This window comes from Sander vitreus, chromosome 4, assembly GCF_031162955.1.
Source record: "Sander vitreus isolate 19-12246 chromosome 4, sanVit1, whole genome shotgun sequence".
In the NCBI taxonomy this organism is placed as follows: domain Eukaryota; kingdom Metazoa; phylum Chordata; class Actinopteri; order Perciformes; family Percidae; genus Sander; species Sander vitreus.
In genome coordinates, this window is record NC_135858.1 from 9033383 (window position 1) to 9046585 (window position 13203).

Consider the following 13203-nt stretch of genomic DNA (forward strand, 5'->3'; position numbering starts at 1 on the left):
TTATAACAACTGTAGAAAAAACAGCTCTATTCAGCACCTGGGAAGAACTAATAAAAACACTTTTAAAACTGAATAAATGTCACAAAGTGGTGTGTATGAAAACATTGTGTTCCTCTATGAAGCCCAGAGAGAATTACAGTGAGACACTATCTTTAGATTTCAATGAAAACTTAACCATCCAATACACCTGTAGACAAAGTATTTAACAGTACAATCGAGCAGGAGCACACACACACACACACACACACACACACACACACACGTGTGCATATGCTAACATTTTCTTTGTGAGCTTTGGCGAATAATTTGCCCAGATATGGAACGTAATGGTGCAGATACAAGATAGGAGATTGGCTGGCTGGGGATGGATGTGAGCCAAAGTCATCTCGGCAGCAAATGAAAAGTGCAGAGCGACAGGGGGGAGGGAAGTATCAGCTCTCCATTACTGAGCTTTGTCGACTCGCACTGCTATCAGCCCACAGTGACAAGGAAGAGACAGTAGGCAATGACTAGCTGGAAAATGATACTGAAAAAACACACACACACACACACACACACACACACACACACACACACACACACACACACACAGATAGATGAAATGTGATAAGAAGAAAACAGGCACAGGTGCACACACACACATACACAAACACACAATGATAGATATGCATACGGTAATATGTGTTTTGATAGATATGTACATGCACACACACAAACTGTGTGCTGAGCGCACACTTTACGATGAAAGAATTTATTTACAATCTCACCAAAAGAAACAGGGGCAACAATCCCATTATCGCTCACTGCCTGTGTGTGTGTGTGTGTGTGTGTGTGTGTGTGTGTGTGTGTGTGTGTGTGTGTGTGTGTGTGTGTGTGTGTGTGTGTGTGTGTGTGCCAGAGAAAGGGGGCCAAGAAAGATAGAGAGAGAGAAAGAGCTCATAAGGCTGTGATGAAGCACTGGAGGTGAGGGAAATATTGATGTTATTATCTAGATAATGGGCCCGTAAACAAAAGATACATTTCATTCACTGATGGTTCGCATCTAGATGCGCATACACAAACACACACATACCAACACACATGGCAACATAGTTTTTAAACACAGATAACCAGAATAAGGACAATTGATGGCTGGCACACACAAAGGTGAAAGAATAGTTTTTATTTTGTGGGTTTCCCAGCATCATTTTCTCCCTCTCTCTCTCATGCACAAAAAAGACAGCTGGCAGACACATCTATCTCTGTACCAGTCACACAAGTCCAGTTCACTGGCTAATGACCGTTCAGCCTAGACTGGTTTGGCACACACAATAATCAAGAGAATAAAAGTTTGTATTTCTGTCAAGCTTTCTATCTTCTGTTTTTGTCCATCTGTGTGTAGCTCTGTGCATCTTCTAGTCTGCAAAATCCCAAATGTACAAACGACTGTTCATAGTGGATCTCACTTTGTCCATTTATTCCGGAATCACTTTAGAAACAGGGACTCAAAACACTTGGCAGTGATTACGCACATTACTTAATCTAAGGTTTTCCTTCCTGTCTTTGTTTCACTTTTTATTCTCTCCCTTCCATTTCCCATTCTCTGAGGATGCAGCTCATTTACAGTATTAACATTAAAAGCAAAGTGTGGGGAGAGTGAGAAAGGTGAGAAAGAGAGAAAACAGAAGAGTGGGCGAGTGATAGTGGGTGACGTGTGAAAACACAGGTAATAAATCGTCTCAAATCAATTTATTCCACAGGCGCTGCAGCCAAGACTGTCCAGAGAATATGGAAAGAAAGGAGAGAACTAGGGACTATGGAATATAGAACGGATGGATGGATAACATTTATCTAATTGAATCAAACTGAGATACTGTGCCTGGGAAACAAGCACTAGAATCTAATAATCAGGTTAAGAGGGGGAGCTGTACATTAAGGAGGGTTAGGCGCTTCTTCTAGAAGTGTACAAATGTGTGTACAATCATGTATGTGTACATGTAAGCTTGCATGCCTGTGCATGTGTGTGTAGGTTGTCACAGTTATCTACAAGCACATGTAGTGTATTAACATGCATGAATCTGTATAAATTCACAGGTTTATGTTTACAATGCGTATACATGCACAGCTCTATGTGAATGTGTGTGAGCATGAGTGTTAAGTTAACTATGTCAAGAAATCAATGCAATAGTCAGTGATGATTGGAGACGCTACTGCTGCTGTCTCCTCTGTATTGCTTAGCTTTCCACTAAGTGGTTGATGGATGGATTCATAGAATGATGCTGTGCTTGTGTTTTCAGGAAAAGCCCATCTCTACTCTCTTGTCAACATGCATAATGTAACATTAACAGACTTCAAACACATTACAGGCACTGTCTTAAGTAAGGACGTAGAAAAGCATAGAAAGATGGAGGAGAGGACGAAAACAAAGCAGAGTGTGGAAAAATGAGGAGCGAAAGCCACATGCGAAGAATAGCAGATGAATATTTACAATAGGAACAACTATAGTCTTTGTCTTTCAATGGCTCTAATGTAAAACTCCAAACCTGGCTGTTTATAAATGCTACTCCAAGATCTTCAATAATCTACAATCTACAATTGTTATTCCCTCCTGGATTGTAAATGAAATTGGAAATAAAAAGAGAAGTTATTAATGAACTTGTGTTTTCCACTACAACAGTGCTATCTGGAGAGAAGTGGCCCCACAATCTCAAAAATAAATATGACTGTGGACTGTGATATCTAATTTGGTAAATGAGTGAAACACGGTGTCGAATAACTTCTACTGCATCCCTATGAAGTGGCCCATTTCTAACATTCCCCAACATCCCCAGGGATGTTATTACCATCCGTGACACATTCCCTGTCTGCAACATGCCTCATGATATTCAGAAACCTTGCATAATTCCTGTATGAGAGAAAAAGATTGCAAACAAATAAAATCACTGCATCATCACCACACAGAAACGACCATCCCCCTCCTCCTACAACATCCTTATTTTTTAAATATAAAATCTGTGTGTATTAACACCTCCCTAAACCCAACGATCCACCCAAAATCCCCTGATGCCGAGTTTTATCTGTGCCAGGCAGGCCTGGTTAGCTCTGATAGACACAAAGGATAGCTAGCTGTTGATAGGGAGGCTGGCAGTATGAAGGTGAGAGAGTTGGGCGATAAGACAACACGTCAATGAGAATGATGCCTGTCATAGTCGAAAGTGACTGATGGAGCATGTGTACATGAAAGTGAGAGAATGAGAGGCAGAAAGAGACAGAAAGAGAGATTGTCAATTGTGTGTCCTCTACTGCTGTATGACGTACTACGGGATGAAAGAGAGGTAGGGAAAAAAGAGAGGTAGGAAACAAGGAGGAGGACAAGTGAAGAGAGTGAGGGAGTGAAGAAGAACCGAAGGAGCTAAAGAAGGGTGAAAGAGAAGAAGAAGAAACATACTGTATAGAAATATTGCTTTAAATAAAGGATGGGAAGTAAAATCAAGAAAAGAGGAGTTAAGGAGGGACTTCAAAGACTCCAAGAAAATGAATTAGCAGCTCATGGAACGGAACAGAATGAAATGGTCCAGGTGTTCCCAGGTCTGACTGAGAGCCATTACACACCAGCAAGAGCATATAGCTCCAGTAATGGCTTTGACATTTCAAAGCAGATTTGAAGATGTGTGAACACAAAGCATACTTGGCTGAGTCGTAGCATGTACACACACACACACACACACACACACACACACACACACACACACACACACAGACCCTTATAGAAGGGTAAACTTGACATAAGTAGGTCTACCCATGCATAATGGTAGCAGGCCCCACATTCCTGACTTTGATGTGGGGGGGGGGCTGTGTGTGTTTGTGTGTGTGTGTGTGTGTGTGTGTGTGTGTGTCCGATTGAAGTGAGGAATTCAGTGTGGTCCTCTCCAGGGAAAAAGCAAATGAAGAAAAGCAGCAAGTGGGACATGACCAGAGGAGAGAAAAGTGTCAGGGTCCTTGAGCCATTGGACTGTGGGAAGGAGTGATGGAGTGGGTGAGGGAGTGAACAATAGATGGCAACACTTTGTATTAGTGGGCTATGGTATCTGGGTGATCTTGTGTATTGTAAAATACCACTTAACATAATGCTTTTCATGTTAAATTTATATCAGTGACACGATTTATTTTTAACCAAGAGGCATTTTTTCTACTGTTAAAGATCATGTGCTATGAACGAAAGCTCCACAACAGCTACTAAATGGACAGGGTGGTGAGAGTTAAATGAACTTTGATGCTGAGCTTTTAAGTCAATGTGGACGAGAAGTTCTTAAAGTAAAATTGTTAAGTTTTCCAAAAAAGTGGAAAAATGAACAATTATAATTTCATGACAAATGGGCAAACATTATCCATCTGATAATACAGATAGTATAATATGACTGAAAGCTCAAAAGTTAGTATTATCATTATTACTTTTCAAGAGAAATTTCCACCATAGCTGAAATACCTAACACAAATGTATCCAACTTTCATCTTAACCCTGACCTTACAGACACCCTACAACATCATTGTGTCTGAGATAAATTCACACAGCCAAATAGACTCCTAAAACAATCACACACATCATATTGGGCTCAGGGGAGACTACCTAATCACAACTCGATGTAAACGTCTCCTATATCCTTTGTGTCTCTCTTTAAGCTGTGTTTTCTATCTGCGGCGGGGGGTTCAGATAAAGGGGCTGAAATCACTCACGTCACTTCCTATCGCTTGGTGAGCTTGGCAGAACTTGAGCGCGACAAGACACAAAACAAATTCACCAAATTGTGTGTGTGTGTGCCTTTCAGGACATATAGTTAATTACAGAAGTTCAAGAGCCTGACAGGGCCACTAGCACATGAGCCTGTACTCTTAAAAACACAAACACACACTAGGGATCGACCGATATAGATTCTTTAGTGCCGATGCCGATTTTTTTTTTCATCAGCCTTAGCCGATGGCCAATACGGACTGCCGGTTTTCTTGAGCCAATATTTGGAGCCGATACTGCTTATGCTCCCTCAATTTACATCATAAAAATGTAAACCCTGCCACACTGGATGCACTGCATATGGTTAACTGTGCAAGGGTAAAAGGCTTTCATCAACATCTACAACACAGCCTTGATGATGCATTGCTTGCTGACATATTATACGACAGATATAATCAGGTCATCACAAAATGTCCTTTGTCAACACATTTAAATAATTTAAGAAAACAATAAACCTGAAAAGTATCCATTGAAGTAAAGTGCTTGATTTGTAATTTAAGACTGCCACTGCCACTCTGCTAGTGGGGGAGGGACAGTGCATGGTCTGCACGTGAACTGCAGCGTCTCCAGCAACACAGAGCTGCCTGTGGACGCCTGTCTGTAAATAAAGCCGGGAAAAAACTATCGGCAAACGCAGCAGCCGCGTATCGATAAAATCGGTCTATCACTAACACACACACACACACACACACACGCACACAGTATAGTGGGTAGTACTACATTCATTCTCTCTCATACAGCTGCAGTGCATTGTTAGTGAATCAAGAACATCACATAAGTTGTTTTATGTTTTTAAAGCTCTATTTTAACGATCTAAGCGCACGGCGTGAAGCGCATGGCGCCGGTGCGTTTAGGGCGTGTCCAAATCCACTTTTGCTAGTTTGACAGCGTAGAAAAAGGGTCCGTGCGCTGGGCGCATGGTTCAAAAGGGTAGTACTTAGTGTCTTCATTAATTCATAGGTGCGTTTTGGGCGTAACGTGCAATAGACCAATCAGAGTATCATCGTCCATTCCCTTTAATAGCCAGGCGCGTTTGTACCTTGGCACATTGCTATTATGATGGCGGATTTGCACCGTAATATTTTTATTTGTAATCTTTTGCATGTTAGTGTGCTGCTGCGCTTCCCTGTGTGTGTGTGTAACAAGCATAGTGTGCACGAGCCTAAATGCATTTAACTAATTTACTGTTAAAATAACAATGAAATGCTGCGCTATACACACACACAGTATATACAGCCGACACAGAAGAGTTCAGAGTAAACCTATACCATATGTGGGTCAGACAGCCATTCCTTCAACAGCACCAAGAAAGACAAAGCGCTTTGGTGACAATGATGGAGTAGGCGAGCACTCAAACACATATAGATATACCGTATATACACACAGTCAGTGGAATGTCAGTGTGGCTGCTATCATAACACAGCATGTGTCTGGAGCGGGTTATTTTAAGTTCTGGGAAGGAGAGCAGATGCATCATGAATTTGGCTCTCTTTTATTTTAGTTTAAGCAGGTTTTATTGGTGTGAAATTTGACAGTATTTGTATTTTTGAGAGGATGTGCGTAAAATGAAGCCCTGCTATGGTGAGAAGTCCTAGCTTCTTAAGATTACATGTTTATTTATGTCTATTCATAGAAATAGATACATAAGCTCATGATAGACTAAATAACCTAGAAGAAGGAAAAAGAGGGAATGACGTTTTTTGTTTTGATTGGTTTTGCCACATACCTTATGTGGCAAAACAAATCATCTTCCACACACCACCACACATTACTGACACTAATGCAAACACCTTGATGGGTTTTGAAGTGCTTGTCTATCATCATCACCGCTCCATTAAAAGAAAATTCAATCTATTTTTATCTTTCTAATGTTTCTAACGACATTCGAAGATCTTACATCAAGCACTCGTCACTGAGTTCAAATATGTCTGTCAGGTTACTTGCTATGCCAACTCTTATTGACTGGCTTTGGATTTCACCCACATGTCTACACCATGGTTATTCATGTGTGAGCCTGTGGCCTTTCACCAGCAGAGCTTACAAAAGGTCACATACTCACACACACGTGCACACACACAGCTACAACAGGCTGTGGAGTAAGAGGAGGCAAGACAAGACAAAAGGAGAGAAAAGGAACCAGCCACATGTGGTATGATCCTCCAAGCGCACATGCTTGCATACAATAAACACGGTGAAAGAAAGTGAGCTGCTTTTTAAGATTATTTTTTGGGCATTTTAGGCCTTTATTTGGATAGGACAGCTTAGACTTGAAAGGGGAGAGAGAAGGGGAATGACATGCAGTAAAGGGCCACAGGTTGGAGTCGAACCCGCGGCCGCTGCGTCGAGGAGTAAGCTTCTCTGTATGGGCGCCCGCTCTACCAGGTGAGCTAACCAAGCGCCCAAAAAGTGAGCTGCTTTAACAGAAAATTAAACCTATTCATCACTGTTAAGGCCTTTTTAAATTCCATGCTCGCTCAAATTGAAGGCCTTGTCATTGCTCAATCCCTCTATCTCTACCCATGTCTTGCATCCTCAGCATTCCCCTGCAATGCATTTTTCTCCTTTTCTCTTTCATCTCCTGTGTACCTTTTTCCCCTCTTTCCTCCTCTCTACCTTTCCTTCCTCCCTCTTCTTTCCTTCCAAATGAAATGCCTTTAGCTTACCGTCCTCAGATAAGTGTGTGTAGCGAGTCACTAGACACGGCGCAGCGGCGGCATTTCATCTTCCGACCAATACTAAATCATGCTAACTCAATCATCTGCATGGAGTTACACACACATACACACACAAGGCTGCGAGTGTGAAAAGCACTGCATCTAAAGAGGTGCTTTACTATGACTGATTTTATCAGCTGTCTTGCAAACGGGGGAAGAAATTGCAGCACAACATTATCATATACAATAAGATGAGACTCGAAGATAGAGCTTTCCAATTGAACGCCTTTTTAGTGTCACCATTCAAATGAGAAAAGACCTCCTCTTACATCGAGGCGCAACACAAATCCCTTATGGGATATTTCAACCGAGACAATATTACACATTTACATCAAAGACTGCTGAGAGGATATTTATGTTAAAGACATATCATGCATACACTTAAAGACTAGATTTAATATTTACACGGCTATGGGTGCTTGCACATAAGAAAAGTAACCTGGCACATAATTCCCGCAGTGACAATGGCATGTTTGGACCACTGCTAACCCTTCAAGTCACTGAGACAAAGTCAATGCTTTAACATGCACAGCAGTAACCGGGTAACCCCGGTAAGTGAATAACAGGGTTATGCCAGTTCTCCCTGTATACATGAGCGTGGAAGAATGATGGGAACAACTCTACCTCCGGTACAGTACGCCTTTTCTTCCGGTTAACCTATGTAAAAATTACACCAAACGGCCACTACATTAGTCAAATTTAACATCTTAATGTTTCATTTACATGCTCTTGTCACTGCACAGTGTTCTTGCCAGATGACTTACAACTTGTTCGGCTCATTAGATCTGTAACCAGTGTCAGGTGGAATTAGCAAGCTAACTTTGTTAGCTAACTAACATTAACGTGAGCCAGCGGAGGCTGCTCGGTCCCTCCAATTTTTGGACGAAAAACAGCATTGACAGCCCTGAGAATGGACAATCTGTTTAGCCATCTCCCAGTTTCCGCTGCTGCCTCAGCGGGGAGTAAAACAGACGGACCGCAGACTCTTTGCTGCAAAACGCTGTTTTGTTGTATAGTATCATAGTAACGACTACGACTCACAGCGCTTATGGATTATGATTATTTCCGGTTCAAAAAACACTTCAGGGGAGTGGGGAGGGGCAGTTGGAGCATGTGCATACGCTTAAACCGATCATACTTCGTTTAAGGTGTATACATGCAGGGATACCCCAGTTACTGAAGGAGTTCTCTGTTAACTGGGTTATGAGAACTTTAACAGGGGTAAGGCGTTTGACAAATCAGGGTATTAGCTTAACCCGAATATAATCCTTTTTTTTTAAACTGCATGTAAACGCACTGAATGAGAGCTATGCTTACAAGCTGTTGGCTTTATCAGACACAGGAAGGTAGGAATCTAAACAAAGATTGGGAAGAGTGCTAAATGCAATGAGGGGGGACAGATGCTATCATCTATGGAGTGTGTATGTGGCTTTGAAGAGAGAAGTGGAGAACATACAAACACAGGAAGAGATCGGCTTGGGAGTAGAGTGTTTGTGTTGAGTGTGAGTGTAGGAGTGGGGGAGGGTGTGTTTGTGTGAGAGAAAGTGTGTGTGAGACAGTCTATCAATTTGCATGTGTAGCAGAATGTTTGCGTGCACTGAATTCATGTAAGTGTGCATTTGTGTGTACGGAGTTACACACAACTGATCTGAATCAGTCGCATTAAATCAATTAATAGCTTCAAGAAATGAAGAACATAAACACACTCCCACTCTTGATGTGACTCTATGCAGCGTCGCTTGACCCACCATTTACTGACTAGATCAGCCATTCACTAGGATTACAGCAAATAAGACCTAATATTCAGCTGTAATTACCAAGGTGGGTATGTGCGTGAGTGTGAGTGTGTGTGAGTGTGTGTGTGTGTGTGTGTGTGTGTGTGTGTGTGTGTGTGTTCCTGTGGGAGAGCCAAAGTTATTACATGGCCACTGGTGCCTCTAATAGCATCTTTTAGGGAGAGAGGGAGGAGGGAGAGAGGGAGAGATGACTGATTTCCATCTTTCTTGGGAAGGAGCAGTATTATGGCGGAGGAATTCTATGGTGGTTAAGATATGGGTCTGTTTTGACTGTGCCGTCATGTGAGAGTGTGTGTGGGTGTGTGCAGATGTTTGTAATAGATGTAATACAAGAGGCTAATGGGAGCCAGGCCAAAACCACACCTCAGCGTAATGTGTGCCAAACCATTCCTGGCCACAAATGCTTGCCTCTCCTCTGCCTCTTTCATTTCTTGATCTTTTTTTCTTCTCACTTTCAACTTCTTTCCCCTCCTCTTCATTTTTGTTTGGAAACTTTCCTTCCCTTCACCCCTTAATCCTCTTCTTTTTCTTTGAGTTCTCGCCCTCTCTCTCAACAGTATCTTCCCCTTCCTGTCTTTCCAAAACACAAGCAGTAAAAAAAAATAAAAATAAAATAAATAACCTTACTCAGCTCTTACACACACCACAAACACCCATGACAGAAAAAGAAACAGAGAGAACAGAAAGAGAGAAGTTGACGTAAACAAAGGAGGCTTGGTGGCTTAAATGAAAAGAAGTTAAGGAGGAAGAAAAGTAATGACAGAACACACACATGCACACACACAAATAATGTCTGGCAGTTGTAAGGAACGAGGAATGCAGATGGTGTTTAAAATGAGCTTTTATAGCGTGGTTTAGAGCGATTTACAGCAGTGGTTGACCTTGTGTGTGTGTGTGTGTGTGTGTGTGTGTGTGTGTGTGTGTGTGTGTGTGTGTGTGTGTGTGTGTGTGTATGCTGTGTCAGTTCCACAAAACAAGATAGTGTCAGGGAGGGGGAAAAAGAAAAATGAACTTTGGGTTCGAGTCAAAAACACCTAAATATGTGTCTTGCTTTTGAGTTTAATGGTGATGTAGGATGTGATCTGTAGGTCTGGTGGGCTTTCAGCTGTTAGCTTAACACGGTTGGACGCTATTGGCGTTTGTCCAGGAGGTCTCTGTTTTTCTTGGCATGAAGCTAAATGTAATGCCTTCTGCCGAGAGTTGAGGAGAAAGATGTACTGATGGATGAGGTTTAACTTATTAATGCATCGAATCTAGACAGGGTGAGGGGGCGGGTAGCTTTTTCAAAACTAAAAATATGCTAAAGTATCTACGGTACATGACTGTGTGACATAGTGTAATATAGCATTGCTTTTTCACTTCTTTCATTGGAAGACGCCCAGTTCTCTTCTCCACCCAAGCAAAGACAACATTAGTTTCTGTCTGAAACCAAAAGCCTGTCCCTGCAGTATGGCAAGACAAAATATGATACGTTTTCCTCTGCTGACTTAGCTTTTATCTCCTCGTCCCTCCATCCCCAGGTGAGGCCACCCACTTTTTTGCCCAGATTGCTAACTTTTTTTGGGGAGGCGCCAGAGGAAAGTCCCTGGCTTGGGTTCGGGCCTGGTGCGGGGAATCGACCTCTTAAACTGAGCAGGGGAGAAAAAGGAGAACTGGGAAGACTGCCACTGACAGGAACACAAATGAGAGTTGGAGGAGTGTGGCTTTCACGCCTCCCCGAAACTCTTTTGTGCTTGAAACTTTCAACGCTTTTTCTTCCATCGCTTCATCCCCGTGTTGTTCATTCAGCATTCTTCTCCTCTTTAAATGTTTATTTCTCACTCCATCTCTCAGCTCAGTTCCCATTTTCCTTCCTCTCTCCCTCCCTGCCTGCTCATTCCAGTCTCCTGGTGTGCTGTAATGGTCCACAGGGACGGTCTTGGCTGCTGCCGACCAAATACAATGAGCATGACTGATTTAAGAGCCAAAAGACTGGACTGGACGGAGTGTGTGTGTATGTGTGTGTGTGTGTGTGTGTGTGTGTGTGTGTGTGTGTGTGTGTGTGTATGTATGCGTGCAAGTGCGAGAGAGAAAGTTAAACAGAGGGAGAGAAAGTGGAAAGTCCAGGACAAGCTGAAGTAAAACAACTAAACAACTGAAGGATGAGAAAAAGAGACTGAGCTGCTACAGTCACAGATAAACCACACATTCAAAGCTTTAACTAGACCCTATTAAAACACACACACACACACACACACACACACACACACACACACACACACACACACATAAACAGTGTAGTGTTTAGTGTGTGTGTGTGTGTGTGTGTGTGTGTGTGTGTGTGTGTGTCACACAGAGGAAAGGGACAGCTGTGGAGCATACATGGTGACATTTAGCAGATGTGCAAGCCCTGTGCACGCTCTCACCAAGACATGACCTAGTGCCAGGTGCTATTTAATCCCTTATAGTCGTGATATTACTCATTAAGTGACGCCAATAGAAGGGAAAAGATGAAGATACATTAACATTTTAACCATAGCCTCCTCTATTCTGAAATGTTAATACTGTCATAGCTCAATGTCTGACCTTCCCTTTTCCACATTTTGTACAGTTAGTAACAGCTAACTTAGGATCTCCTGTGGTAAACAGGTCATTTGTTAGTGTAAAGCTCAAACTGAACACAACAGAAACGCTCATTTGCTTTATAAGCTTTGACCGTATACATTGATATATAAGATGAACAAATTGTGTGTTAGGGAGAGTCTATTAGTTCACGATCCATATCTGTTCCAGCTGTTGTTAAGAACTTAATCTCGATTTCAATCTCACTCCTGTCTGTTTTATAAAAGCACACCGCCACAGATTTCGGTGTACACAAACTGGTAGAAGGAATGTGTGGTGTGTTCTGTCCTATTAACGCACCTGTCCACACCTGGGCAAACCCTACAGAAAGTAGGCGTAGATGCAAGTTTGTCCATTCAGACAGTTAGCCTAAAGGTATCCTTTCCTGTAGTACCTGTTTACAGGAAGTGTAGTCTATATCCTTGACGTTCCACTTCCCGGGATTGCTCCTGTGCGGCAGGAAATTCCGCCGGATGCATGTCTTTTCACCGATGTCCGTTTCCTTCCGCTTTCTTTGTGTTGGAATTTTAAACTCCAGTGAATTTATGAGGACTATGGTTAACTGCTCCTCAGATCTCTGCAGGGTAGATACAGCTAGCTAGACTATCTGTGTTTTCTCTCGCAAGAGTAAAACAACTTTTGACATTTTCTTGTCTCCTGGCCAATGAGTGGAGGTGAATAGACAAAACCGGGAAGGGGATACTGTCCCACTGCCAATGAGTGGAGCTGAGTAAAAAAAAAAAAAATCACTCACCAGCTACATTTTAGTCGATAAAAAAGTGAAACTTGGTACACTGCACCAGATAGTGGGTACAGCTTTCCAGCCTCTGGGCCCAGATGGATAGACACATATTATGCTTCTATATGTGGGCTGCAAGTTTGGCGTGCTGCACTCAAATAACGCCTATTAATACCTCCACCGCTCAACTAGAGGCCACTTTACACTGCCTTATGTAACTGCAGTGTCACAGAGGGCACAGATAGAGGAAGACTATGGTACATAAACACACAGGAATACACTCCTCTGCACATACCGTATGCATGCAAATCTCTGAGTGCACACACACACACACACACACACACACACACACACACACACACACACACACACACACACACACACACACACACACACACACACACACACACACCGTGCCATAGCAGTGCATGAGCAGCTGGTACGACCAGGTGGAGGACAGATGCCCCGCCTCTGGTTTGGCCTGTGGCCATGGTAACACAATGGGGCCTGGCCAATGGCTGTAGTGTCTGGGGAGGAGGTGGGGGTGGATTTGACACCCAAAGCTATCCAGATGATACAGCCCAC

The 13203-nt window shown here is 42.6% G+C and overlaps 1 protein-coding gene across 4 annotated transcripts in view; it reads right to left on the minus strand.

Moving 5' to 3' along the window:
- plxna1b (plexin A1b) overlaps positions 1 to 13203 on the minus strand; it is a 197189-nt gene that overhangs the window by 111756 nt on the left and 72230 nt on the right. The window lies entirely within an intron of this gene.